The sequence below is a fragment of the Rhinoderma darwinii genome, unplaced genomic scaffold (genome assembly GCF_050947455.1).
Source record: "Rhinoderma darwinii isolate aRhiDar2 unplaced genomic scaffold, aRhiDar2.hap1 Scaffold_444, whole genome shotgun sequence".
Lineage (NCBI taxonomy): Eukaryota > Metazoa > Chordata > Amphibia > Anura > Rhinodermatidae > Rhinoderma > Rhinoderma darwinii.
The window spans coordinates 142,192-169,874 of NW_027463895.1; the positions used below are offsets into that span (position 1 = coordinate 142,192).

The 27,683-nt window shown below is 47.7% G+C and overlaps 18 non-coding genes across 18 annotated transcripts; all 18 read right to left on the reverse strand.

Moving 5' to 3' along the window:
• Positions 1–1,074: 1,074 nt before the first annotated feature.
• Positions 1,075–1,265, reverse strand: LOC142715503 (U2 spliceosomal RNA). The gene has a single exon (XR_012870869.1). It is a non-coding gene; the product is annotated as a U2 spliceosomal RNA (small nuclear RNA).
• Positions 1,266–2,549: 1,284 nt separating this feature from the next.
• On the reverse strand, positions 2,550–2,739 carry LOC142715588 (U2 spliceosomal RNA). The gene has a single exon (XR_012870945.1). It is a non-coding gene; the product is annotated as a U2 spliceosomal RNA (small nuclear RNA).
• A 1,292-nt stretch (positions 2,740–4,031) lies between these two features.
• Positions 4,032–4,222, reverse strand: LOC142715505 (U2 spliceosomal RNA). Its single transcript, XR_012870870.1, has one exon. It is a non-coding gene; the product is annotated as a U2 spliceosomal RNA (small nuclear RNA).
• Positions 4,223–5,510: 1,288 nt separating this feature from the next.
• Positions 5,511–5,701, reverse strand: LOC142715506 (U2 spliceosomal RNA). The gene has a single exon (XR_012870871.1). It is a non-coding gene; the product is annotated as a U2 spliceosomal RNA (small nuclear RNA).
• A 1,292-nt stretch (positions 5,702–6,993) lies between these two features.
• LOC142715507 (U2 spliceosomal RNA) lies at positions 6,994–7,184 on the reverse strand. Its single transcript, XR_012870872.1, has one exon. It is a non-coding gene; the product is annotated as a U2 spliceosomal RNA (small nuclear RNA).
• Positions 7,185–8,456: 1,272 nt separating this feature from the next.
• LOC142715508 (U2 spliceosomal RNA) lies at positions 8,457–8,647 on the reverse strand. The gene has a single exon (XR_012870873.1). It is a non-coding gene; the product is annotated as a U2 spliceosomal RNA (small nuclear RNA).
• Positions 8,648–9,943: 1,296 nt separating this feature from the next.
• On the reverse strand, positions 9,944–10,134 carry LOC142715509 (U2 spliceosomal RNA). The gene has a single exon (XR_012870874.1). It is a non-coding gene; the product is annotated as a U2 spliceosomal RNA (small nuclear RNA).
• Positions 10,135–11,426: 1,292 nt separating this feature from the next.
• LOC142715510 (U2 spliceosomal RNA) lies at positions 11,427–11,617 on the reverse strand. The gene has a single exon (XR_012870875.1). It is a non-coding gene; the product is annotated as a U2 spliceosomal RNA (small nuclear RNA).
• A 1,276-nt stretch (positions 11,618–12,893) lies between these two features.
• On the reverse strand, positions 12,894–13,084 carry LOC142715511 (U2 spliceosomal RNA). The gene has a single exon (XR_012870876.1). It is a non-coding gene; the product is annotated as a U2 spliceosomal RNA (small nuclear RNA).
• A 1,292-nt stretch (positions 13,085–14,376) lies between these two features.
• Positions 14,377–14,567, reverse strand: LOC142715512 (U2 spliceosomal RNA). The gene has a single exon (XR_012870877.1). It is a non-coding gene; the product is annotated as a U2 spliceosomal RNA (small nuclear RNA).
• Positions 14,568–15,851: 1,284 nt separating this feature from the next.
• Positions 15,852–16,042, reverse strand: LOC142715513 (U2 spliceosomal RNA). The gene has a single exon (XR_012870878.1). It is a non-coding gene; the product is annotated as a U2 spliceosomal RNA (small nuclear RNA).
• Positions 16,043–17,318: 1,276 nt separating this feature from the next.
• LOC142715516 (U2 spliceosomal RNA) lies at positions 17,319–17,509 on the reverse strand. The gene has a single exon (XR_012870880.1). It is a non-coding gene; the product is annotated as a U2 spliceosomal RNA (small nuclear RNA).
• Positions 17,510–18,829: 1,320 nt separating this feature from the next.
• LOC142715517 (U2 spliceosomal RNA) lies at positions 18,830–19,020 on the reverse strand. Its single transcript, XR_012870881.1, has one exon. It is a non-coding gene; the product is annotated as a U2 spliceosomal RNA (small nuclear RNA).
• A 1,284-nt stretch (positions 19,021–20,304) lies between these two features.
• Positions 20,305–20,495, reverse strand: LOC142715518 (U2 spliceosomal RNA). The gene has a single exon (XR_012870882.1). It is a non-coding gene; the product is annotated as a U2 spliceosomal RNA (small nuclear RNA).
• Positions 20,496–21,807: 1,312 nt separating this feature from the next.
• On the reverse strand, positions 21,808–21,998 carry LOC142715519 (U2 spliceosomal RNA). The gene has a single exon (XR_012870883.1). It is a non-coding gene; the product is annotated as a U2 spliceosomal RNA (small nuclear RNA).
• A 1,288-nt stretch (positions 21,999–23,286) lies between these two features.
• On the reverse strand, positions 23,287–23,477 carry LOC142715520 (U2 spliceosomal RNA). Its single transcript, XR_012870884.1, has one exon. It is a non-coding gene; the product is annotated as a U2 spliceosomal RNA (small nuclear RNA).
• A 1,308-nt stretch (positions 23,478–24,785) lies between these two features.
• On the reverse strand, positions 24,786–24,976 carry LOC142715521 (U2 spliceosomal RNA). Its single transcript, XR_012870885.1, has one exon. It is a non-coding gene; the product is annotated as a U2 spliceosomal RNA (small nuclear RNA).
• Positions 24,977–26,273: 1,297 nt separating this feature from the next.
• Positions 26,274–26,464, reverse strand: LOC142715522 (U2 spliceosomal RNA). The gene has a single exon (XR_012870886.1). It is a non-coding gene; the product is annotated as a U2 spliceosomal RNA (small nuclear RNA).
• Positions 26,465–27,683: the final 1,219 nt, after the last annotated feature.

Here is a 27,683-nt window from a genome sequence, read left to right on the forward strand (position 1 = left end):
TAAAAACGCCTTCCTGGCAACGCCCAAATGCCCTGCTGCCATGCAGATAAACACTGGCAGCGGCAGCAAGTGCATGCCCACAGCCACCCCTTGTTCCTTCACACCTTGTATCAGCTGTAGTCCAGTCCAGTGCTGCCTGCTGAGCAGCACTGACCAACACTGCCTGGGCCCAGGCTTTTATCTCTGAGGCCCCATTATGATGTCAGAAAGCTGGCTCTGGAATCCTGAGGGCTCCACTATGACACGTGCAAAGTTCCGTCTGAACTTTATATAAGACGGTGAGGCTCAGTCAGTCACTCAGTGTTGCCTGAGAGGGCAACACTGCAACAGCCGGCCGCCAGGCTGTCTTTTTTTTGCACAGCTAGTTGCCTCCAGGAGGCCACAAGAGGGAGACAAGGGACTGCAAAATGGAAAATAGGCATCCACCAACTTTACAGACAACTTCTCCTTGCTCCTACAACCTCCATCCTTGCACAGTTTGTTATTCTTCTAGGTAACATAGTAACAAATCCAAATTGCTGCTCTCTTTGTAGGCAAGCAAGGCTTTGTTGCAACTGCAATTCTTACTTCTTCTTGAAATGTAGGGACGACAGTACATTCCATCACATCCATCTAGTGTACACAGGTAGGTCCATTGTGGCGGGCAGGCGAGCGGGCGGGCTGCTTTATTGGCTGTTTGCTGTTCCCCTACTCCACTCCACTATTTGACTGTTGTGCTGCATCAATCAATCAATCAATCAATCAATCAATCAATCAATCAATCAATCAATCAATCAGTGGCTGGCTCAGGTGCAGCTCTTTAACTTACCTAAAAGGGAGGGCGGAGAGAAGACAAGGAAGGTGAATGAGGTGTTCCAATGTGAAATGCCGGAAACACAGAAACACAGACGACACACAACAAGAGGTGGCAATCTATTCATTAATTGCATTTAATCAATGAGCTCATTATCACTCATGCATTGTCCAACAGGTGTTGAAATAATGGGATTAAAAGGGGAGATCCCTTCAGAAAGACAGAAACAATAGCAAAGACAAAAAACACTTTTGGAATCTGCTTTTAGTCAACACATAAGGAAAGGGTGCACCGGTCCTGGAAATACTGCAATACCAGGTCAATGCGTGGAGTGGACAGAGCAAGCTCTATTTCCATCTCCCTGTTCTAAAAATCCATTTAATATATGGTCCCCAGATAGGGGACGTATCAGATATTAAACTGATAAGAACAGATACTACACTTGATCTTAGCCAAAAGGCCGAGAAGCGATAACCCGAACGGGCCGCGCGTTGCCCGAGCCTGCCCGATACTGCTGTTCAGCCCTTGCAGCGATTCAGCCTACTTCTAGGCAATTCCATGGGGCCCTGCAGGCTCACACACTCACAGCTACACGGGAGGTGAATAAAGGCCGGAGAGGAAGCCAGACAGGATTTGCTTCTTTTGCTTGCACCACAATGCAGTGCTGAAAGAGGAGGAATCTACATAAAAACGCCTTCCTGGCAACGCCCAAATGCCCTGCTGCCATGCAGATAAACACTGGCAGCGGCAGCAAGTGCATGCCCACAGCCACCCCTTGTTCCTTCACACCTTGTATCAGCTGTAATCCAGTCCAGTCCAGTGCTGCCTGCTGAGCAGCACTGACCAAGACTGCCTGGGCCCAGGCTTTTATCTCTGAGGCCCCATTATGATGTCAGAAAGCTGGCTCTGGAATCCTGAGGGCTCCACTATGACACGTGCAAAGTTCCGTCTGAACTTTATATAAGACGGTGAGGCTCAGTCAGTCACTCAGTGTTGCCTGAGAGGGCAACACTGCAACAGCCGGCCGCCAGGCTGTCTTTTTTTGCACAGCTAGTTGCCTCCAGGAGGCCACAAGAGGGAGACAAGGGACTGCAAAATGGAAAATAGGCATCCACCAACTTTACAGACAACTTCTCCTTGCTCCTACAACCTCCATCCTTGCACAGTTTGTTATTCTTCTAGGTAACATAGTAACAAATCCAAATTGCTGCTCTCTTTGTAGGCAAGCAAGGCTTTGTTGCAACTGCAATTCTTACTTCTTCTTGAAATGTAGGGACGACAGTACATTCCATCACATCCATCTAGTGTACACAGGTAGGTCCATTGTGGCGGGCAGGCGAGCGGGCGGGCTGCTTTATTGGCTGTTTGCTGTTCCCCTACTCCACTCCACTATTTGACTGTTGTGCTGCATCAATCAATCAATCAATCAATCAATCAATCAATCAATCAATCAATCAGTGGCTGGCTCAGGTGCAGCTCTTTAACTTACCTAAAAGGGAGGGCGGAGAGAAGACAAGGAAGGTGAATGAGGTGTTCCAATGTGAAATGCCGGAAACACAGAAACACAGACGACACACAACAAGAGGTGGCAATCTATTCATTAATTGCATTTAATCAATGAGCTCATTATCACTCATGCATTGTCCAACAGGTGTTGAAATAATGGGATTAAAAGGGGAGATCCCTTCAGAAAGACAGAAACAATAGCAAAGACAAAAAACACTTTTGGAATCTGCTTTTTAGTCAACACATAAGGAAAGGGTGCACCGGTCCTGGAAATACTGCAATACCAGGTCAATGCGTGGAGTGGACAGAGCAAGCTCTATTTCCATCTCCCTGTTCTAAAATCCATTTAATATATGGTCCCCAGATAGGGGACGTATCAGATATTAAACTGATAAGAACAGATACTACACTTGATCTTAGCCAAAAGGCCGAGAAGCGATAACCCGAACGGGCCGCGCGTTGCCCGAGCCTGCCCGATACTGCTGTTCAGCCCTTGCAGCGATTCAGCCTACTTCTAGGCAATTCCATGGGGCCCTGCAGGCTCACACACTCACAGCTACACGGGAGGTGAATAAAGGCCGGAGAGGAAGCCAGACAGGATTTGCTTCTTTTGCTTGCACCACAATGCAGTGCTGAAAGAGGAGGAATCTACATAAAAACGCCTTCCTGGCAACGCCCAAATGCCCTGCTGCCATGCAGATAAACACTGGCAGCGGCAGCAAGTGCATGCCCACAGCCACCCCTTGTTCCTTCACACCTTGTATCAGCTGTAATCCAGTCCAGTCCAGTGCTGCCTGCTGAGCAGCACTGACCAACACTGCCTGGGCCCAGGCTTTTATCTCTGAGGTCCCATTATGATGTCAGAAAGCTGGCTCTGGAATCCTGAGGGCTCCACTATGACACGTGCAAAGTTCCGTCTGAACTTTATATAAGACGGTGAGGCTCAGTCAGTCACTCAGTGTTGCCTGAGAGGGCAACACTGCAACAGCCGGCCGCCAGGCTGTCTTTTTTTTGCACAGCTAGTTGCCTCCAGGAGGCCACAAGAGGGAGACAAGGGACTGCAAAATGGAAAATAGGCATCCACCAACTTTACAGACAACTTCTCCTTGCTCCTACAACCTCCATCCTTGCACAGTTTGTTATTCTTCTAGGTAACATAGTAACAAATCCAAATTGCTGCTCTCTTTGTAGGCAAGCAAGGCTTTGTTGCAACTGCAATTCTTACTTCTTCTTGAAATGTAGGGACGACAGTACATTCCATCACATCCATCTAGTGTACACAGGTAGGTCCATTGTGGCGGGCAGGCGAGCGGGCGGGCTGCTTTATTGGCTGTTTGCTGTTCCCCTACTCCACTCCACTATTTGACTGTTGTGCTGCCTCAATCAATCAATCAATCAATCAATCAATCAATCAATCAATCAATCAATCAATCAGTGGCTGGCTCAGGTGCAGCTCTTTAACTTACCTAAAAGGGAGGGCGGAGAGAAGACAAGGAAGGTGAATGAGGTGTTCCAATGTGAAATGCCGGAAACACAGAAACACAGACGACACACAACAAGAGGTGGCAATCTATTCATTAATTGCATTTAATCAATGAGCTCATTATCACTCATGCATTGTCCAACAGGTGTTGAAATAATGGGATTAAAAGGGGAGATCCCTTCAGAAAGACAGAAACAATAGCAAAGACAAAAAACACTTTTGGAATCTGCTTTTAGTCAACACATAAGGAAAGGGTGCACCGGTCCTGGAAATACTGCAATACCAGGTCAATGCGTGGAGTGGACAGAGCAAGCTCTATTTCCATCTCCCTGTTCTAAAAATCCATTTAATATATGGTCCCCAGATAGGGGACGTATCAGATATTAAACTGATAAGAACAGATACTACACTTGATCTTAGCCAAAAGGCCGAGAAGCGATAACCCGAACGGGCCGCGCGTTGCCCGAGCCTGCCCGATACTGCTGTTCAGCCCTTGCAGCGATTCAGCCTACTTCTAGGCAATTCCATGGGGCCCTGCAGGCTCACACACTCACAGCTACACGGGAGGTGAATAAAGGCCGGAGAGGAAGCCAGACAGGATTTGCTTCTTTTGCTTGCACCACAATGCAGTGCTGAAAGAGGAGGAATCTACATAAAAACGCCTTCCTGGCAACGCCCAAATGCCCTGCTGCCATGCAGATAAACACTGGCAGCGGCAGCAAGTGCATGCCCACAGCCACCCCTTGTTCCTTCACACCTTGTATCAGCTGTAATCCAGTCCAGTCCAGTGCTGCCTGCTGAGCAGCACTGACCAACACTGCCTGGGCCCAGGCTTTTATCTCTGAGGCCCCATTATGATGTCAGAAAGCTGGCTCTGGAATCCTGAGGGCTCCACTATGACACGTGCAAAGTTCCGTCTGAACTTTATATAAGACGGTGAGGCTCAGTCAGTCACTCAGTGTTGCCTGAGAGGGCAACACTGCAACAGCCGACCGCCAGGCTGTCTTTTTTTTGCACAGCTAGTTGCCTCCAGGAGGCCACAAGAGGGAGACAAGGGACTGCAAAATGGAAAATAGGCATCCACCAACTTTACAGACAACTTCTCCTTGCTCCTACAACCTCCATCCTTGCACAGTTTGTTATTCTTCTAGGTAACATAGTAACAAATCCAAATTGCTGCTCTCTTTGTAGGCAAGCAAGGCTTTGTTGCAACTGCAATTCTTACTTCTTCTTGAAATGTAGGGACGACAGTACATTCCATCACATCCATCTAGTGTACACAGGTAGGTCCATTGTGGCGGGCAGGCGAGCGGGCGGGCTGCTTTATTGGCTGTTTGCTGTTCCCCTACTCCACTCCACTATTTGACTGTTGTGCTGCATCAATCAATCAATCAATCAATCAATCAATCAATCAATCAATCAATCAATCAGTGGCTGGCTCAGGTGCAGCTCTTTAACTTACCTAAAAGGGAGGGCGGAGAGAAGACAAGGAAGGTGAATGAGGTGTTCCAATGTGAAATGCCGGAAACACAGAAACACAGACGACACACAACAAGAGGTGGCAATCTATTCATTAATTGCATTTAATCAATGAGCTCATTATCACTCATGCATTGTCCAACAGGTGTTGAAATAATGGGATTAAAAGGGGAGATCCCTTCAGAAAGACAGAAACAATAGCAAAGACAAAAAACACTTTTGGAATCTGCTTTTAGTCAACACATAAGGAAAGGGTGCACCGGTCCTGGAAATACTGCAATACCAGGTCAATGCGTGGAGTGGACAGAGCAAGCTCTATTTCCATCTCCCTGTTCTAAAAATCCATTTAATATATGGTCCCCAGATAGGGGACGTATCAGATATTAAACTGATAAGAACAGATACTACACTTGATCTTAGCCAAAAGGCCGAGAAGCGATAACCCGAACGGGCCGCGCGTCGCCCGAGCCTGCCCGATACTGCTGTTCAGCCCTTGCAGCGATTCAGCCTACTTCTAGGCAATTCCATGGGGCCCTGCAGGCTCACACACTCACAGCTACACGGGAGGTGAATAAAGGCCGGAGAGGAAGCCAGACAGGATTTGCTTCTTTTGCTTGCACCACAATGCAGTGCTGAAAGAGGAGGAATCTACATAAAAACGCCTTCCTGGCAACGCCCAAATGCCCTGCTGCCATGCAGATAAACACTGGCAGCGGCAGCAAGTGCATGCCCACAGCCACCCCTTGTTCCTTCACACCTTGTATCAGCTGTAATCCAGTCCAGTCCAGTGCTGCCTGCTGAGCAGCACTGACCAACACTGCCTGGGCCCAGGCTTTTATCTCTGAGGCCCCATTATGATGTCAGAAAGCTGGCTCTGGAATCCTGAGGGCTCCACTATGACACGTGCAAAGTTCCGTCTGAACTTTATATAAGACGGTGAGGCTCAGTCAGTCACTCAGTGTTGCCTGAGAGGGCAACACTGCAACAGCCGGCCGCCAGGCTGTCTTTTTTTTGCACAGCTAGTTGCCTCCAGGAGGCCACAAGAGGGAGACAAGGGACTGCAAAATGGAAAATAGGCATCCACCAACTTTACAGACAACTTCTCCTTGCTCCTACAACCTCCATCCTTGCACAGTTTGTTATTCTTCTAGGTAACATAGTAACAAATCCAAATTGCTGCTCTCTTTGTAGGCAAGCAAGGCTTTGTTGCAACTGCAATTCTTACTTCTTCTTGAAATGTAGGGACGACAGTACATTCCATCACATCCATCTAGTGTACACAGGTAGGTCCATTGTGGCGGGCAGGCGAGCGGGCGGGCTGCTTTATTGGCTGTTTGCTGTTCCCCTACTCCACTCCACTATTTGACTGTTGTGCTGCATCAATCAATCAATCAATCAATCAATCAATCAATCAATCAATCAATCAATCAATCAGTGGCTGGCTCAGGTGCAGCTCTTTAACTTACCTAAAAGGGAGGGCGGAGAGAAGACAAGGAAGGTGAATGAGGTGTTCCAATGTGAAATGCCGGAAACACAGAAACACAGACGACACACAACAAGAGGTGGCAATCTATTCATTAATTGCATTTAATCAATGAGCTCATTATCACTCATGCATTGTCCAACAGGTGTTGAAATAATGGGATTAAAAGGGGAGATCCCTTCAGAAAGACAGAAACAATAGCAAAGACAAAAAACACTTTTGGAATCTGCTTTTAGTCAACACATAAGGAAAGGGTGCACCGGTCCTGGAAATACTGCAATACCAGGTCAATGCGTGGAGTGGACAGAGCAAGCTCTATTTCCATCTCCCTGTTCTAAAAATCCATTTAATATATGGTCCCCAGATAGGGGACGTATCAGATATTAAACTGATAAGAACAGATACTACACTTGATCTTAGCCAAAAGGCCGAGAAGCGATAACCCGAACGGGCCGCGCGTTGCCCGAGCCTGCCCGATACTGCTGTTCAGCCCTTGCAGCGATTCAGCAATTCCATGGGGCCCTGCAGGCTCACACACTCACAGCTACACGGGAGGTGAATAAAGGCCGGAGAGGAAGCCAGACAGGATTTGCTTCTTTTGCTTGCACCACAATGCAGTGCTGAAAGAGGAGGAATCTACATAAAAACGCCTTCCTGGCAACGCCCAAATGCCCTGCTGCCATGCAGATAAACACTGGCAGCGGCAGCAAGTGCATGCCCACAGCCACCCCTTGTTCCTTCACACCTTGTATCAGCTGTAATCCAGTCCAGTCCAGTGCTGCCTGCTGAGCAGCACTGACCAACACTGCCTGGGCCCAGGCTTTTATCTCTGAGGTCCCATTATGATGTCAGAAAGCTGGCTCTGGAATCCTGAGGGCTCCACTATGACACGTGCAAAGTTCCGTCTGAACTTTATATAAGACGGTGAGGCTCAGTCAGTCACTCAGTGTTGCCTGAGAGGGCAACACTGCAACAGCCGGCCGCCAGGCTGTCTTTTTTTTGCACAGCTAGTTGCCTCCAGGAGGCCACAAGAGGGAGACAAGGGACTGCAAAATGGAAAATAGGCATCCACCAACTTTACAGACAACTTCTCCTTGCTCCTACAACCTCCATCCTTGCACAGTTTGTTATTCTTCTAGGTAACATAGTAACAAATCCAAATTGCTGCTCTCTTTGTAGGCAAGCAAGGCTTTGTTGCAACTGCAATTCTTACTTCTTCTTGAAATGTAGGGACAACAGTACATTCCATCACATCCATCTAGTGTACACAGGTAGGTCCATTGTGGCGGGCAGGCGAGCGGGCGGGCTGCTTTATTGGCTGTTTGCTGTTCCCCTACTCCACTCCACTATTTGACTGTTGTGCTGCATCAATCAATCAATCAATCAATCAATCAATCAATCAATCAATCAATCAGTGGCTGGCTCAGGTGCAGCTCTTTAACTTACCTAAAAGGGAGGGCGGAGAGAAGACAAGGAAGGTGAATGAGGTGTTCCAATGTGAAATGCCGGAAACACAGAAACACAGACGACACACAACAAGAGGTGGCAATCTATTCATTAATTGCATTTAATCAATGAGCTCATTATCACTCATGCATTGTCCAACAGGTGTTGAAATAATGGGATTAAAAGGGGAGATCCCTTCAGAAAGACAGAAACAATAGCAAAGACAAAAAACACTTTTGGAATCTGCTTTTAGTCAACACATAAGGAAAGGGTGCACCGGTCCTGGAAATACTGCAATACCAGGTCAATGCGTGGAGTGGACAGAGCAAGCTCTATTTCCATCTCCCTGTTCTAAAAATCCATTTAATATATGGTCCCCAGATAGGGGACGTATCAGATATTAAACTGATAAGAACAGATACTACACTTGATCTTAGCCAAAAGGCCGAGAAGCGATAACCCGAACGGGCCGCGCGTTGCCCGAGCCTGCCCGATACTGCTGTTCAGCCCTTGCAGCGATTCAGCCTACTTCTAGGCAATTCCATGGGGCCCTGCAGGCTCACACACTCACAGCTACACGGGAGGTGAATAAAGGCCGGAGAGGAAGCCAGACAGGATTTGCTTCTTTTGCTTGCACCACAATGCAGTGCTGAAAGAGGAGGAATCTACATAAAAACGCCTTCCTGGCAACGCCCAAATGCCCTGCTGCCATGCAGATAAACACTGGCAGCGGCAGCAAGTGCATGCCCACAGCCACCCCTTGTTCCTTCACACCTTGTATCAGCTGTAATCCAGTCCAGTCCAGTGCTGCCTGCTGAGCAGCACTGACCAACACTGCCTGGGCCCAGGCTTTTATCTCTGAGGCCCCATTATGATGTCAGAAAGCTGGCTCTGGAATCCTGAGGGCTCCACTATGACACGTGCAAAGTTCCGTCTGAACTTTATATAAGACGGTGAGGCTCAGTCAGTCACTCAGTGTTGCCTGAGAGGGCAACACTGCAACAGCCGGCCGCCAGGCTGTCTTTTTTTTGCACAGCTAGTTGCCTCCAGGAGGCCACAAGAGGGAGACAAGGGACTGCAAAATGGAAAATAGGCATCCACCAACTTTACAGACAACTTCTCCTTGCTCCTACAACCTCCATCCTTGCACAGTTTGTTATTCTTCTAGGTAACATAGTAACAAATCCAAATTGCTGCTCTCTTTGTAGGCAAGCAAGGCTTTGTTGCAACTGCAATTCTTACTTCTTCTTGAAATGTAGGGACGACAGTACATTCCAACACATCCATCTAGTGTACACAGGTAGGTCCATTGTGGCGGGCAGGCGAGCGGGCGGGCTGCTTTATTGGCTGTTTGCTGTTCCCCTACTCCACTCCACTATTTGACTGTTGTGCTGCATCAATCAATCAATCAATCAATCAATCAATCAATCAATCAATCAATCAATCAATCAATCAGTGGCTGGCTCAGGTGCAGCTCTTTAACTTACCTAAAAGGGAGGGCGGAGAGAAGACAAGGAAGGTGAATGAGGTGTTCCAATGTGAAATGCCGGAAACACAGAAACACAGACGACACACAACAAGAGGTGGCAATCTATTCATTAATTGCATTTAATCAATGAGCTCATTATCACTCATGCATTGTCCAACAGGTGTTGAAATAATGGGATTAAAAGGGGAGATCCCTTCAGAAAGACAGAAACAATAGCAAAGACAAAAAACACTTTTGGAATCTGCTTTTAGTCAACACATAAGGAAAGGGTGCACCGGTCCTGGAAATACTGCAATACCAGGTCAATGCGTGGAGTGGACAGAGCAAGCTCTATTTCCATCTCCCTGTTCTAAAAATCCATTTAATATATGGTCCCCAGATAGGGGACGTATCAGATATTAAACTGATAAGAACAGATACTACACTTGATCTTAGCCAAAAGGCCGAGAAGCGATAACCCGAACGGGCCGCGCGTTGCCCGAGCCTGCCCGATACTGCTGTTCAGCCCTTGCAGCGATTCAGCCTACTTCTAGGCAATTCCATGGGGCCCTGCAGGCTCACACACTCACAGCTACACGGGAGGTGAATAAAGGCCGGAGAGGAAGCCAGACAGGATTTGCTTCTTTTGCTTGCACCACAATGCAGTGCTGAAAGAGGAGGAATCTACATAAAAACGCCTTCCTGGCAACGCCCAAATGCCCTGCTGCCATGCAGATAAACACTGGCAGCGGCAGCAAGTGCATGCCCACAGCCACCCCTTGTTCCTTCACACCTTGTATCAGCTGTAATCCAGTCCAGTCCAGTGCTGCCTGCTGAGCAGCACTGACCAACACTGCCTGGGCCCAGGCTTTTATCTCTGAGGCCCCATTATGATGTCAGAAAGCTGGCTCTGGAATCCTGAGGGCTCCACTATGACACGTGCAAAGTTCCGTCTGAACTTTATATAAGACGGTGAGGCTCAGTCAGTCACTCAGTGTTGCCTGAGAGGGCAACACTGCAACAGCCGGCCGCCAGGCTGTCTTTTTTTTGCACAGCTAGTTGCCTCCAGGAGGCCACAAGAGGGAGACAAGGGACTGCAAAATGGAAAATAGGCATCCACCAACTTTACAGACAACTTCTCCTTGCTCCTACAACCTCCATCCTTGCACAGTTTGTTATTCTTCTAGGTAACATAGTAACAAATCCAAATTGCTGCTCTCTTTGTAGGCAAGCAAGGCTTTGTTGCAACTGCAATTCTTACTTCTTCTTGAAATGTAGGGACGACAGTACATTCCATCACATCCATCTAGTGTACACAGGTAGGTCCATTGTGGCGGGCAGGCGAGCGGGCGGGCTGCTTTATTGGCTGTTTGCTGTTCCCCTACTCCACTCCACTATTTGACTGTTGTGCTGCATCAATCAATCAATCAATCAATCAATCAATCAATCAATCAATCAATCAATCAATCAGTGGCTGGCTCAGGTGCAGCTCTTTAACTTACCTAAAAGGGAGGGCGGAGAGAAGACAAGGAAGGTGAATGAGGTGTTCCAATGTGAAATGCCGGAAACACAGAAACACAGACGACACACAACAAGAGGTGGCAATCTATTCATTAATTGCATTTAATCAATGAGCTCATTATCACTCATGCATTGTCCAACAGGTGTTGAAATAATGGGATTAAAAGGGGAGATCCCTTCAGAAAGACAGAAACAATAGCAAAGACAAAAAACACTTTTGGAATCTGCTTTTAGTCAACACATAAGGAAAGGGTGCACCGGTCCTGGAAATACTGCAATACCAGGTCAATGCGTGGAGTGGACAGAGCAAGCTCTATTTCCATCTCCCTGTTCTAAAAATCCATTTAATATATGGTCCCCAGATAGGGGACGTATCAGATATTAAACTGATAAGAACAGATACTACACTTGATCTTAGCCAAAAGGCCGAGAAGCGATAACCCGAACGGGCCGCGCGTTGCCCGAGCCTGCCCGATACTGCTGTTCAGCCCTTGCAGCGATTCAGCCTACTTCTAGGCAATTCCATGGGGCCCTGCAGGCTCACACACTCACAGCTACACGGGAGGTGAATAAAGGCCGGAGAGGAAGCCAGACAGGATTTGCTTCTTTTGCTTGCACCACAATGCAGTGCTGAAAGAGGAGGAATCTACATAAAAACGCCTTCCTGGCAACGCCCAAATGCCCTGCTGCCATGCAGATAAACACTGGCAGCGGCAGCAAGTGCATGCCCACAGCCACCCCTTGTTCCTTCACACCTTGTATCAGCTGTAATCCAGTCCAGTCCAGTGCTGCCTGCTGAGCAGCACTGACCAACACTGCCTGGGCCCAGGCTTTTATCTCTGAGGCCCCATTATGATGTCAGAAAGCTGGCTCTGGAATCCTGAGGGCTCCACTATGACACGTGCAAAGTTCCGTCTGAACTTTATATAAGACGGTGAGGCTCAGTCAGTCACTCAGTGTTGCCTGAGAGGGCAACACTGCAACAGCCGGCCGCCAGGCTGTCTTTTTTTTGCACAGCTAGTTGCCTCCAGGAGGCCACAAGAGGGAGACAAGGGACTGCAAAATGGAAAATAGGCATCCACCAACTTTACAGACAACTTCTCCTTGCTCCTACAACCTCCATCCTTGCACAGTTTGTTATTCTTCTAGGTAACATAGTAACAAATCCAAATTGCTGCTCTCTTTGTAGGCAAGCAAGGCTTTGTTGCAACTGCAATTCTTACTTCTTCTTGAAATGTAGGGACGACAGTACATTCCATCACATCCATCTAGTGTACACAGGTAGGTCCATTGTGGCGGGCAGGCGAGCGGGCGGGCTGCTTTATTGGCTGTTTGCTGTTCCCCTACTCCACTCCACTATTTGACTGTTGTGCTGCATCAATCAATCAATCAATCAATCAATCAATCAATCAATCAGTGGCTGGCTCAGGTGCAGCTCTTTAACTTACCTAAAAGGGAGGGCGGAGAGAAGACAAGGAAGGTGAATGAGGTGTTCCAATGTGAAATGCCGGAAACACAGAAACACAGACGACACACAACAAGAGGTGGCAATCTATTCATTAATTGCATTTAATCAATGAGCTCATTATCACTCATGCATTGTCCAACAGGTGTTGAAATAATGGGATTAAAAGGGGAGATCCCTTCAGAAAGACAGAAACAATAGCAAAGACAAAAAACACTTTTGGAATCTGCTTTTAGTCAACACATAAGGAAAGGGTGCACCGGTCCTGGAAATACTGCAATACCAGGTCAATGCGTGGAGTGGACAGAGCAAGCTCTATTTCCATCTCCCTGTTCTAAAAATCCATTTAATATATGGTCCCCAGATAGGGGACGTATCAGATATTAAACTGATAAGAACAGATACTACACTTGATCTTAGCCAAAAGGCCGAGAAGCGATAACCCGAACGGGCCGCGCGTTGCCCGAGCCTGCCCGATACTGCTGTTCAGCCCTTGCAGCGATTCAGCCTACTTCTAGGCAATTCCATGGGGCCCTGCAGGCTCACACACTCACAGCTACACGGGAGGTGAATAAAGGCCGGAGAGGAAGCCAGACAGGATTTGCTTCTTTTGCTTGCACCACAATGCAGTGCTGAAAGAGGAGGAATCTACATAAAAACGCCTTCCTGGCAACGCCCAAATGCCCTGCTGCCATGCAGATAAACACTGGCAGCGGCAGCAAGTGCATGCCCACAGCCACCCCTTGTTCCTTCACACCTTGTATCAGCTGTAATCCAGTCCAGTCCAGTGCTGCCTGCTGAGCAGCACTGACCAACACTGCCTGGGCCCAGGCTTTTATCTCTGAGGCCCCATTATGATGTCAGAAAGCTGGCTCTGGAATCCTGAGGGCTCCACTATGACACGTGCAAAGTTCCGTCTGAACTTTATATAAGACGGTGAGGCTCAGTCAGTCACTCAGTGTTGCCTGAGAGGGCAACACTGCAACAGCCGGCCGCCAGGCTGTCTTTTTTTTGCACAGCTAGTTGCCTCCAGGAGGCCACAAGAGGGAGACAAGGGACTGCAAAATGGAAAATAGGCATCCACCAACTTTACAGACAACTTCTCCTTGCTCCTACAACCTCCATCCTTGCACAGTTTGTTATTCTTCTAGGTAACATAGTAACAAATCCAAATTGCTGCTCTCTTTGTAGGCAAGCAAGGCTTTGTTGCAACTGCAATTCTTACTTCTTCTTGAAATGTAGGGACGACAGTACATTCCATCACATCCATCTAGTGTACACAGGTAGGTCCATTGTGGCGGGCAGGCGAGCGGGCGGGCTGCTTTATTGGCTGTTTGCTGTTCCCCTACTCCACTCCACTATTTGACTGTTGTGCTGCATCAATCAATCAATCAATCAATCAATCAATCAATCAATCAATCAATCAATCAATCAGTGACTGGCTCAGGTGCAGCTCTTTAACTTACCTAAAAGGGAGGGCGGAGAGAAGACAAGGAAGGTGAATGAGGTGTTCCAATGTGAAATGCCGGAAACACAGAAACACAGACGACACACAACAAGAGGTGGCAATCTATTCATTAATTGCATTTAATCAATGAGCTCATTATCACTCATGCATTGTCCAACAGGTGTTGAAATAATGGGATTAAAAGGGGAGATCCCTTCAGAAAGACAGAAACAATAGCAAAGACAAAAAACACTTTTGGAATCTGCTTTTAGTCAACACATAAGGAAAGGGTGCACCGGTCCTGGAAATACTGCAATACCAGGTCAATGCGTGGAGTGGACAGAGCAAGCTCTATTTCCATCTCCCTGTTCTAAAAATCCATTTAATATATGGTCCCCAGATAGGGGACGTATCAGATATTAAACTGATAAGAACAGATACTACACTTGATCTTAGCCAAAAGGCCGAGAAGCGATAACCCGAACGGGCCGCGCGTTGCCCGAGCCTGCCCGATACTGCTGTTCAGCCCTTGCAGCGATTCAGCCTACTTCTAGGCAATTCCATGGGGCCCTGCAGGCTCACACACTCACAGCTACACGGGAGGTGAATAAAGGCCGGAGAGGAAGCCAGACAGGATTTGCTTCTTTTGCTTGCACCACAATGCAGTGCTGAAAGAGGAGGAATCTACATAAAAACGCCTTCCTGGCAACGCCCAAATGCCCTGCTGCCATGCAGATAAACACTGGCAGCGGCAGCAAGTGCATGCCCACAGCCACCCCTTGTTCCTTCACACCTTGTATCAGCTGTAATCCAGTCCAGTCCAGTGCTGCCTGCTGAGCAGCACTGACCAACACTGCCTGGGCCCAGGCTTTTATCTCTGAGGCCCCATTATGATGTCAGAAAGCTGGCTCTGGAATCCTGAGGGCTCCACTATGACACGTGCAAAGTTCCGTCTGAACTTTATATAAGACGGTGAGGCTCAGTCAGTCACTCAGTGTTGCCTGAGAGGGCAACACTGCAACAGCCGGCCGCCAGGCTGTCTTTTTTTTGCACAGCTAGTTGCCTCCAGGAGGCCACAAGAGGGAGACAAGGGACTGCAAAATGGAAAATAGGCATCCACCAACTTTACAGACAACTTCTCCTTGCTCCTACAACCTCCATCCTTGCACAGTTTGTTATTCTTCTAGGTAACATAGTAACAAATCCAAATTGCTGCTCTCTTTGTAGGCAAGCAAGGCTTTGTTGCAACTGCAATTCTTACTTCTTCTTGAAATGTAGGGACGACAGTACATTCCATCACATCCATCTAGTGTACACAGGTAGGTCCATTGTGGCGGGCAGGCGAGCGGGCGGGCTGCTTTATTGGCTGTTTGCTGTTCCCCTACTCCACTCCACTATTTGACTGTTGTGCTGCATCAATCAATCAATCAATCAATCAATCAATCAATCAATCAATCAATCAGTGGCTGGCTCAGGTGCAGCTCTTTAACTTACCTAAAAGGGAGGGCGGAGAGAAGACAAGGAAGGTGAATGAGGTGTTCCAATGTGAAATGCCGGAAACACAGAAACACAGACGACACACAACAAGAGGTGGCAATCTATTCATTAATTGCATTTAATCAATGAGCTCATTATCACTCATGCATTGTCCAACAGGTGTTGAAATAATGGGATTAAAAGGGGAGATCCCTTCAGAAAGACAGAAACAATAGCAAAGACAAAAAACACTTTTGGAATCTGCTTTTAGTCAACACATAAGGAAAGGGTGCACCGGTCCTGGAAATACTGCAATACCAGGTCAATGCGTGGAGTGGACAGAGCAAGCTCTATTTCCATCTCCCTGTTCTAAAAATCCATTTAATATATGGTCCCCAGATAGGGGACGTATCAGATATTAAACTGATAAGAACAGATACTACACTTGATCTTAGCCAAAAGGCCGAGAAGCGATAACCCGAACGGGCCGCGCGTTGCCCGAGCCTGCCCGATACTGCTGTTCAGCCCTTGCAGCGATTCAGCCTACTTCTAGGCAATTCCATGCTCACACACTCACAGCTACACGGGAGGTGAATAAAGGCCGGAGAGGAAGCCAGACAGGATTTGCTTCTTTTGCTTGCACCACAATGCAGTGCTGAAAGAGGAGGAATCTACATAAAAACGCCTTCCTGGCAACGCCCAAATGCCCTGCTGCCATGCAGATAAACACTGGCAGCGGCAGCAAGTGCATGCCCACAGCCACCCCTTGTTCCTTCACACCTTGTATCAGCTGTAATCCAGTCCAGTCCAGTGCTGCCTGCTGAGCAGCACTGACCAACACTGCCTGGGCCCAGGCTTTTATCTCTGAGGCCCCATTATGATGTCAGAAAGCTGGCTCTGGAATCCTGAGGGCTCCACTATGACACGTGCAAAGTTCCGTCTGAACTTTATATAAGACGGTGAGGCTCAGTCAGTCACTCAGTGTTGCCTGAGAGGGCAACACTGCAACAGCCGGCCGCCAGGCTGTCTTTTTTTTGCACAGCTAGTTGCCTCCAGGAGGCCACAAGAGGGAGACAAGGGACTGCAAAATGGAAAATAGGCATCCACCAACTTTACAGACAACTTCTCCTTGCTCCTACAACCTCCATCCTTGCACAGTTTGTTATTCTTCTAGGTAACATAGTAACAAATCCAAATTGCTGCTCTCTTTGTAGGCAAGCAAGGCTTTGTTGCAACTGCAATTCTTACTTCTTCTTGAAATGTAGGGACGACAGTACATTCCATCACATCCATCTAGTGTACACAGGTAGGTCCATTGTGGCGGGCAGGCGAGCGGGCGGGCTGCTTTATTGGCTGTTTGCTGTTCCCCTACTCCACTCCACTATTTGACTGTTGTGCTGCATCAATCAATCAATCAATCAATCAATCAATCAATCAATCAATCAATCAATCAGTGGCTGGCTCAGGTGCAGCTCTTTAACTTACCTAAAAGGGAGGGCGGAGAGAAGACAAGGAAGGTGAATGAGGTGTTCCAATGTGAAATGCCGGAAACACAGAAACACAGACGACACACAACAAGAGGTGGCAATCTATTCATTAATTGCATTTAATCAATGAGCTCATTATCACTCATGCATTGTCCAACAGGTGTTGAAATAATGGGATTAAAAGGGGAGATCCCTTCAGAAAGACAGAAACAATAGCAAAGACAAAAAACACTTTTGGAATCTGCTTTTAGTCAACACATAAGGAAAGGGTGCACCGGTCCTGGAAATACTGCAATACCAGGTCAATGCGTGGAGTGGACAGAGCAAGCTCTATTTCCATCTCCCTGTTCTAAAAATCCATTTAATATATGGTCCCCAGATAGGGGACGTATCAGATATTAAACTGATAAGAACAGATACTACACTTGATCTTAGCCAAAAGGCCGAGAAGCGATAACCCGAACGGGCCGCGCGTTGCCCGAGCCTGCCCGATACTGCTGTTCAGCCCTTGCAGCGATTCAGCCTACTTCTAGGCAATTCCATGGGGCCCTGCAGGCTCACACACTCACAGCTACACGGGAGGTGAATAAAGGCCGGAGAGGAAGCCAGACAGGATTTGCTTCTTTTGCTTGCACCACAATGCAGTGCTGAAAGAGGAGGAATCTACATAAAAACGCCTTCCTGGCAACGCCCAAATGCCCTGCTGCCATGCAGATAAACACTGGCAGCGGCAGCAAGTGCATGCCCACAGCCACCCCTTGTTCCTTCACACCTTGTATCAGCTGTAATCCAGTCCAGTCCAGTGCTGCCTGCTGAGCAGCACTGACCAACACTGCCTGGGCCCAGGCTTTTATCTCTGAGGCCCCATTATGATGTCAGAAAGCTGGCTCTGGAATCCTGAGGGCTCCACTATGACACGTGCAAAGTTCCGTCTGAACTTTATATAAGACGGTGAGGCTCAGTCAGTCACTCAGTGTTGCCTGAGAGGGCAACACTGCAACAGCCGGCCGCCAGGCTGTCTTTTTTTTGCACAGCTAGTTGCCTCCAGGAGGCCACAAGAGGGAGACAAGGGACTGCAAAATGGAAAATAGGCATCCACCAACTTTACAGACAACTTCTCCTTGCTCCTACAACCTCCATCCTTGCACAGTTTGTTATTCTTCTAGGTAACATAGTAACAAATCCAAATTGCTGCTCTCTTTGTAGGCAAGCAAGGCTTTGTTGCAACTGCAATTCTTACTTCTTCTTGAAATGTAGGGACGACAGTACATTCCATCACATCCATCTAGTGTACACAGGTAGGTCCATTGTGGCGGGCAGGCGAGCGGGCGGGCTGCTTTATTGGCTGTTTGCTGTTCCCCTACTCCACTCCACTATTTGACTGTTGTGCTGCATCAATCAATCAATCAATCAATCAATCAATCAATCAATCAATCAATCAATCAATCAATCAATCAATCAATCAATCAATCAATCAGTGGCTGGCTCAGGTGCAGCTCTTTAACTTACCTAAAAGGGAGGGCGGAGAGAAGACAAGGAAGGTGAATGAGGTGTTCCAATGTGAAATGCCGGAAACACAGAAACACAGACGACACACAACAAGAGGTGGCAATCTATTCATTAATTGCATTTAATCAATGAGCTCATTATCACTCATGCATTGTCCAACAGGTGTTGAAATAATGGGATTAAAAGGGGAGATCCCTTCAGAAAGACAGAAACAATAGCAAAGACAAAAAACACTTTTGGAATCTGCTTTTAGTCAACACATAAGGAAAGGGTGCACCGGTCCTGGAAATACTGCAATACCAGGTCAATGCGTGGAGTGGACAGAGCAAGCTCTATTTCCATCTCCCTGTTCTAAAAATCCATTTAATATATGGTCCCCAGATAGGGGACGTATCAGATATTAAACTGATAAGAACAGATACTACACTTGATCTTAGCCAAAAGGCCGAGAAGCGATAACCCGAACGTGCCGCGCGTTGCCCGAGCCTGCCCGATACTGCTGTTCAGCCCTTGCAGCGATTCAGCCTACTTCTAGGCAAATCCATGGGGCCCTGCAGGCTCACACACTCACAGCTACACGGGAGGTGAATAAAGGCCGGAGAGGAAGCCAGACAGGATTTGCTTCTTTTGCTTGCACCACAATGCAGTGCTGAAAGAGGAGGAATCTACATAAAAACGCCTTCCTGGCAACGCCCAAATGCCCTGCTGCCATGCAGATAAACACTGGCAGCGGCAGCAAGTGCATGCCCACAGCCACCCCTTGTTCCTTCACACCTTGTATCAGCTGTAATCCAGTCCAGTCCAGTGCTGCCTGCTGAGCAGCACTGACCAACACTGCCTGGGCCCAGGCTTTTATCTCTGAGGCCCCATTATGATGTCAGAAAGCTGGCTCTGGAATCCTGAGGGCTCCACTATGACACGTGCAAAGTTCCGTCTGAACTTTATATAAGACGGTGAGGCTCAGTCAGTCACTCAGTGTTGCCTGAGAGGGCAACACTGCAACAGCCGGCCACCAGGCTGTCTTTTTTTTGCACAGCTAGTTGCCTCCAGGAGGCCACAAGAGGGAGACAAGGGACTGCAAAATGGAAAATAGGCATCCACCAACTTTACAGACAACTTCTCCTTGCTCCTACAACCTCCATCCTTGCACAGTTTGTTATTCTTCTAGGTAACATAGTAACAAATCCAAATTGCTGCTCTCTTTGTAGGCAAGCAAGGCTTTGTTGCAACTGCAATTCTTACTTCTTCTTGAAATGTAGGGACGACAGTACATTCCATCACATCCATCTAGTGTACACAGGTAGGTCCATTGTGGCGGGCAGGCGAGCGGGCGGGCTGCTTTATTGGCTGTTTGCTGTTCCCCTACTCCACTCCACTATTTGACTGTTGTGCTGCATCAATCAATCAATCAATCAATCAATCAATCAATCAATCAATCAATCAGTGGCTGGCTCAGGTGCAGCTCTTTAACTTACCTAAAAGGGAGGGCGGAGAGAAGACAAGGAAGGTGAATGAGGTGTTCCAATGTGAAATGCCGGAAACACAGAAACACAGACGACACACAACAAGAGGTGGCAATCTATTCATTAATTGCATTTAATCAATGAGCTCATTATCACTCATGCATTGTCCAACAGGTGTTGAAATAATGGGATTAAAAGGGGAGATCCCTTCAGAAAGACAGAAACAATAGCAAAGACAAAAAACACTTTTGGAATCTGCTTTTAGTCAACACATAAGGAAAGGGTGCACCGGTCCTGGAAATACTGCAATACCAGGTCAATGCGTGGAGTGGACAGAGCAAGCTCTATTTCCATCTCCCTGTTCTAAAAATCCATTTAATATATGGTCCCCAGATAGGGGACGTATCAGATATTAAACTGATAAGAACAGATACTACACTTGATCTTAGCCAAAAGGCCGAGAAGCGATAACCCGAACGGGCCGCGCGTTGCCCGAGCCTGCCCGATACTGCTGTTCAGCCCTTGCAGCGATTCAGCCTACTTCTAGGCAATTCCATGGGGCCCTGCAGGCTCACACACTCACAGCTACACGGGAGGTGAATAAAGGCCGGAGAGGAAGCCAGACAGGATTTGCTTCTTTTGCTTGCACCACAATGCAGTGCTGAAAGAGGAGGAATCTACATAAAAACGCCTTCCTGGCAACGCCCAAATGCCCTGCTGCCATGCAGATAAACACTGGCAGCGGCAGCAAGTGCATGCCCACAGCCACCCCTTGTTCCTTCACACCTTGTATCAGCTGTAATCCAGTCCAGTCCAGTGCTGCCTGCTGAGCAGCACTGACCAACACTGCCTGGGCCCAGGCTTTTATCTCTGAGGCCCCATTATGATGTCAGAAAGCTGGCTCTGGAATCCTGAGGGCTCCACTATGACACGTGCAAAGTTCCGTCTGAACTTTATATAAGACGGTGAGGCTCAGTCAGTCACTCAGTGTTGCCTGAGAGGGCAACACTGCAACAGCCGGCCGCCAGGCTGTCTTTTTTTTGCACAGCTAGTTGCCTCCAGGAGGCCACAAGAGGGAGACAAGGGACTGCAAAATGGAAAATAGGCATCCACCAACTTTACAGACAACTTCTCCTTGCTCCTACAACCTCCATCCTTGCACAGTTTGTTATTCTTCTAGGTAACATAGTAACAAATCCAAATTGCTGCTCTCTTTGTAGGCAAGCAAGGCTTTGTTGCAACTGCAATTCTTACTTCTTCTTGAAATGTAGGGACGACAGTACATTCCATCACATCCATCTAGTGTACACAGGTAGGTCCATTGTGGCGGGCAGGCGAGCGGGCGGGCTGCTTTATTGGCTGTTTGCTGTTCCCCTACTCCACTCCACTATTTGACTGTTGTGCTGCATCAATCAATCAATCAATCAATCAATCAATCAATCAATCAATCAATCAATCAATCAATCAATCAATCAATCAATCAGTGGCTGGCTCAGGTGCAGCTCTTTAACTTACCTAAAAGGGAGGGCGGAGAGAAGACAAGGAAGGTGAATGAGGTGTTCCAATGTGAAATGCCGGAAACACAGAAACACAGACGACACACAACAAGAGGTGGCAATCTATTCATTAATTGCATTTAATCAATGAGCTCATTATCACTCATGCATTGTCCAACAGGTGTTGAAATAATGGGATTAAAAGGGGAGATCCCTTCAGAAAGACAGAAACAATAGCAAAGACAAAAAACACTTTTGGAATCTGCTTTTAGTCAACACATAAGGAAAGGGTGCACCGGTCCTGGAAATACTGCAATACCAGGTCAATGCGTGGAGTGGACAGAGCAAGCTCTATTTCCATCTCCCTGTTCTAAAAATCCATTTAATATATGGTCCCCAGATAGGGGACGTATCAGATATTAAACTGATAAGAACAGATACTACACTTGATCTTAGCCAAAAGGCCGAGAAGCGATAACCCAAACGGGCCGCGCGTTGCCCGAGCCTGCCCGATACTGCTGTTCAGCCCTTGCAGCGATTCAGCCTACTTCTAGGCAATTCCATGGGGCCCTGCAGGCTCACACACTCACAGCTACACGGGAGGTGAATAAAGGCCGGAGAGGAAGCCAGACAGGATTTGCTTCTTTTGCTTGCACCACAATGCAGTGCTGAAAGAGGAGGAATCTACATAAAAACGCCTTCCTGGCAACGCCCAAATGCCCTGCTGCCATACAGATAAACACTGGCAGCGGCAGCAAGTGCATGCCCACAGCCACCCCTTGTTCCTTCACACCTTGTATCAGCTGTAATCCAGTCCAGTCCAGTGCTGCCTGCTGAGCAGCACTGACCAACACTGCCTGGGCCCAGGCTTTTATCTCTGAGGCCCCATTATGATGTCAGAAAGCTGGCTCTGGAATCCTGAGGGCTCCACTATGACACGTGCAAAGTTCCGTCTGAACTTTATATAAGACGGTGAGGCTCAGTCAGTCACTCAGTGTTGCCTGAGAGGGCAACACTGCAACAGCCGGCCGCCAGGCTGTCTTTTTTTTGCACAGCTAGTTGCCTCCAGGAGGCCACAAGAGGGAGACAAGGGACTGCAAAATGGAAAATAGGCATCCACCAACTTTACAGACAACTTCTCCTTGCTCCTACAACCTCCATCCTTGCACAGTTTGTTATTCTTCTAGGTAACATAGTAACAAATCCAAATTGCTGCTCTCTTTGTAGGCAAGCAAGGCTTTGTTGCAACTGCAATTCTTACTTCTTCTTGAAATGTAGGGACGACAGTACATTCCATCACATCCATCTAGTGTACACAGGTAGGTCCATTGTGGCGGGCAGGCGAGCGGGCGGGCTGCTTTATTGGCTGTTTGCTGTTCCCCTACTCCACTCCACTATTTGACTGTTGTGCTGCATCAATCAATCAATCAATCAATCAATCAATCAATCAATCAATCAATCAATCAGTGGCTGGCTCAGGTGCAGCTCTTTAACTTACCTAAAAGGGAGGGCGGAGAGAAGACAAGGAAGGTGAATGAGGTGTTCCAATGTGAAATGCCGGAAACACAGACACACAGACGACACACAACAAGAGGTGGCAATCTATTCATTAATTGCATTTAATCAATGAGCTCATTATCACTCATGCATTGTCCAACAGGTGTTGAAATAATGGGATTAAAAGGGGAGATCCCTTCAGAAAGACAGAAACAATAGCAAAGACAAAAAACACTTTTGGAATCTGCTTTTAGTCAACACATAAGGAAAGGGTGCACCGGTCCTGGAAATACTGCAATACCAGGTCAATGCGTGGAGTGGACAGAGCAAGCTCTATTTCCATCTCCCTGTTCTAAAAATCCATTTAATATATGGTCCCCAGATAGGGGACGTATCAGATATTAAACTGATAAGAACAGATACTACACTTGATCTTAGCCAAAAGGCCGAGAAGCGATAACCCAAACGGGCCGCGCGTTGCCCGAGCCTGCCCGATACTGCTGTTCAGCCCTTGCAGCGATTCAGCCTACTTCTAGGCAATTCCATGGGGCCCTGCAGGCTCACACACTCACAGCTACACGGGAGGTGAATAAAGGCCGGAGAGGAAGCCAGACAGGATTTGCTTCTTTTGCTTGCACCACAATGCAGTGCTGAAAGAGGAGGAATCTACATAAAAACGCCTTCCTGGCAACGCCCAAATGCCCTGCTGCCATGCAGATAAACACTGGCAGCGGCAGCAAGTGCATGCCCACAGCCACCCCTTGTTCCTTCACACCTTGTATCAGCTGTAATCCAGTCCAGTCCAGTGCTGCCTGCTGAGCAGCACTGACCAACACTGCCTGGGCCCAGGCTTTTATCTCTGAGGCCCCATTATGATGTCAGAAAGCTGGCTCTGGAATCCTGAGGGCTCCACTATGACACGTGCAAAGTTCCGTCTGAACTTTATATAAGACGGTGAGGCTCAGTCAGTCACTCAGTGTTGCCTGAGAGGGCAACACTGCAACAGCCGGCCGCCAGGCTGTCTTTTTTTTGCACAGCTAGTTGCCTCCAGGAGGCCACAAGAGGGAGACAAGGGACTGCAAAATGGAAAATAGGCATCCACCAACTTTACAGACAACTTCTCCTTGCTCCTACAACCTCCATCCTTGCACAGTTTGTTATTCTTCTAGGTAACATAGTAACAAATCCAAATTGCTGCTCTCTTTGTAGGCAAGCAAGGCTTTGTTGCAACTGCAATTCTTACTTCTTCTTGAAATGTAGGGACGACAGTACATTCCATCACATCCATCTAGTGTACACAGGTAGGTCCATTGTGGCGGGCAGGCGAGCGGGCGGGCTGCTTTATTGGCTGTTTGCTGTTCCCCTACTCCACTCCACTATTTGACTGTTGTGCTGCATCAATCAATCAATCAATCAATCAATCAATCAATCAATCAATCAATCAATCAATCAATCAATCAATCAATCAGTGGCTGGCTCAGGTGCAGCTCTTTAACTTACCTAAAAGGGAGGGCGGAGAGAAGACAAGGAAGGTGAATGAGGTGTTCCAATGTGAAATGCCGGAAACACAGAAACACAGACGACACACAACAAGAGGTGGCAATCTATTCATTAATTGCATTTAATCAATGAGCTCATTATCACTCATGCATTGTCCAACAGGTGTTGAAATAATGGGATTAAAAGGGGAGATCCCTTCAGAAAGACAGAAACAATAGCAAAGACAAAAAACACTTTTGGAATCTGCTTTTAGTCAACACATAAGGAAAGGGTGCACCGGTCCTGGAAATACTGCAATACCAGGTCAATGCGTGGAGTGGACAGAGCAAGCTCTATTTCCATCTCCCTGTTCTAAAAATCCATTTAATATATGGTCCCCAGATAGGGGACGTATCAGATATTAAACTGATAAGAACAGATACTACACTTGATCTTAGCCAAAAGGCCGAGAAGCGATAACCCGAACGGGCCGCGCGTTGCCCGAGCCTGCCCGATACTGCTGTTCAGCCCTTGCAGCGATTCAGCCTACTTCTAGGCAATTCCATGGGGCCCTGCAGGCTCACACACTCACAGCTACACGGGAGGTGAATAAAGGCCGGAGAGGAAGCCAGACAGGATTTGCTTCTTTTGCTTGCACCACAATGCAGTGCTGAAAGAGGAGTAAATCTACATAAAAACGCCTTCCTGGCAACGCCCAAATGCCCTGCTGCCATGCAGATAAACACTGGCAGCGGCAGCAAGTGCATGCCCACAGCCACCCCTTGTTCCTTCACACCTTGTATCAGCTGTAATCCAGTCCAGTCCAGTGCTGCCTGCTGAGCAGCACTGACCAACACTGCCTGGGCCCAGGCTTTTATCTCTGAGGCCCCATTATGATGTCAGAAAGCTGGCTCTGGAATCCTGAGGGCTCCACTATGACACGTGCAAAGTTCCGTCTGAACTTTATATAAGACGGTGAGGCTCAGTCAGTCACTCAGTGTTGCCTGAGAGGGCAACACTGCAACAGCCGGCCGCCAGGCTGTCTTTTTTTTGCACAGCTAGTTGCCTCCAGGAGGCCACAAGAGGGAGACAAGGGACTGCAAAATGGAAAATAGGCATCCACCAACTTTACAGACAACTTCTCCTTGCTCCTACAACCTCCATCCTTGCACAGTTTGTTATTCTTCTAGGTAACATAGTAACAAATCCAAATTGCTGCTCTCTTTGTAGGCAAGCAAGGCTTTGTTGCAACTGCAATTCTTACTTCTTCTTGAAATGTAGGGACGACAGTACATTCCATCACATCCATCTAGTGTACACAGGTAGGTCCATTGTGGCGGGCAGGCGAGCGGGCGGGCTGCTTTATTGGCTGTTTGCTGTTCCCCTACTCCACTCCACTATTTGACTGTTGTGCTGCATCAATCAATCAATCAATCAATCAATCAATCAATCAATCAATCAATCAATCAATCAATCAGTGGCTGGCTCAGGTGCAGCTCTTTAACTTACCTAAAAGGGAGGGCGGAGAGAAGACAAGGAAGGTGAATGAGGTGTTCCAATGTGAAATGCCGGAAACACAGAAACACAGACGATACACAACAAGAGGTGGCAATCTATTCATTAATTGCATTTAATCAATGAGCTCATTATCACTCATGCATTGTCCAACAGGTGTTGAAATAATGGGATTAAAAGGGGAGATCCCTTCAGAAAGACAGAAACAATAGCAAAGACAAAAAACACTTTTGGAATCTGCTTTTAGTCAACACATAAGGAAAGGGTGCACCGGTCCTGGAAATACTGCAATACCAGGTCAATGCGTGGAGTGGACAGAGCAAGCTCTATTTCCATCTCCCTGTTCTAAAAATCCATTTAATATATGGTCCCCAGATAGGGGACGTATCAGATATTAAACTGATAAGAACAGATACTACACTTGATCTTAGCCAAAAGGCCGAGAAGCGATAACCCGAACGGGCCGCGCGTTGCCCGAGCCTGCCCGATACTGCTGTTCAGCCCTTGCAGCGATTCAGCCTACTTCTAGGCAATTCCATGGGGCCCTGCAGGCTCACACACTCACAGCTACACGGGAGGTGAATAAAGGCCGGAGAGGAAGCCAGACAGGATTTGCTTCTTTTGCTTGCACCACAATGCAGTGCTGAAAGAGGAGGAATCTACATAAAAACGCCTTCCTGGCAACGCCCAAATGCCCTGCTGCCATGCAGATAAACACTGGCAGCGGCAGCAAGTGCATGCCCACAGCCACCCCTTGTTCCTTCACACCTTGTATCAGCTGTAATCCAGTCCAGTCCAGTGCTGCCTGCTGAGCAGCACTGACCAACACTGCCTGGGCCCAGGCTTTTATCTCTGAGGCCCCATTATGATGTCAGAAAGCTGGCTCTGGAATCCTGAGGGCTCCACTATGACACGTGCAAAGTTCCGTCTGAACTTTATATAAGACGGTGAGGCTCAGTCAGTCACTCAGTGTTGCCTGAGAGGGCAACACTGCAACAGCCGGCCGCCAGGCTGTCTTTTTTTTGCACAGCTAGTTGCCTCCAGGAGGCCACAAGAGGGAGACAAGGGACTGCAAAATGGAAAATAGGCATCCACCAACTTTACAGACAACTTCTCCTTGCTCCTACAACCTCCATCCTTGCACAGTTTGTTATTCTTCTAGGTAACATAGTAACAAATCCAAATTGCTGCTCTCTTTGTAGGCAAGCAAGGCTTTGTTGCAACTGCAATTCTTACTTCTTCTTGAAATGTAGGGACGACAGTACATTCCATCACATCCATCTAGTGTACACAGGTAGGTCCATTGTGGCGGGCAGGCGAGCGGGCGGGCTGCTTTATTGGCTGTTTGCTGTTCCCCTACTCCACTCCACTATTTGACTGTTGTGCTGCATCAATCAATCAATCAATCAATCAATCAATCAATCAATCAATCAATCAATCAATCAGTGGCTGGCTCAGGTGCAGCTCTTTAACTTACCTAAAAGGGAGGGCGGAGAGAAGACAAGGAAGGTGAATGAGGTGTTCCAATGTGAAATGCCGGAAACACAGAAACACAGACGACACACAACAAGAGGTGGCAATCTATTCATTAATTGCATTTAATCAATGAGCTCATTATCACTCATGCATTGTCCAACAGGTGTTGAAATAATGGGATTAAAAGGGGAGAT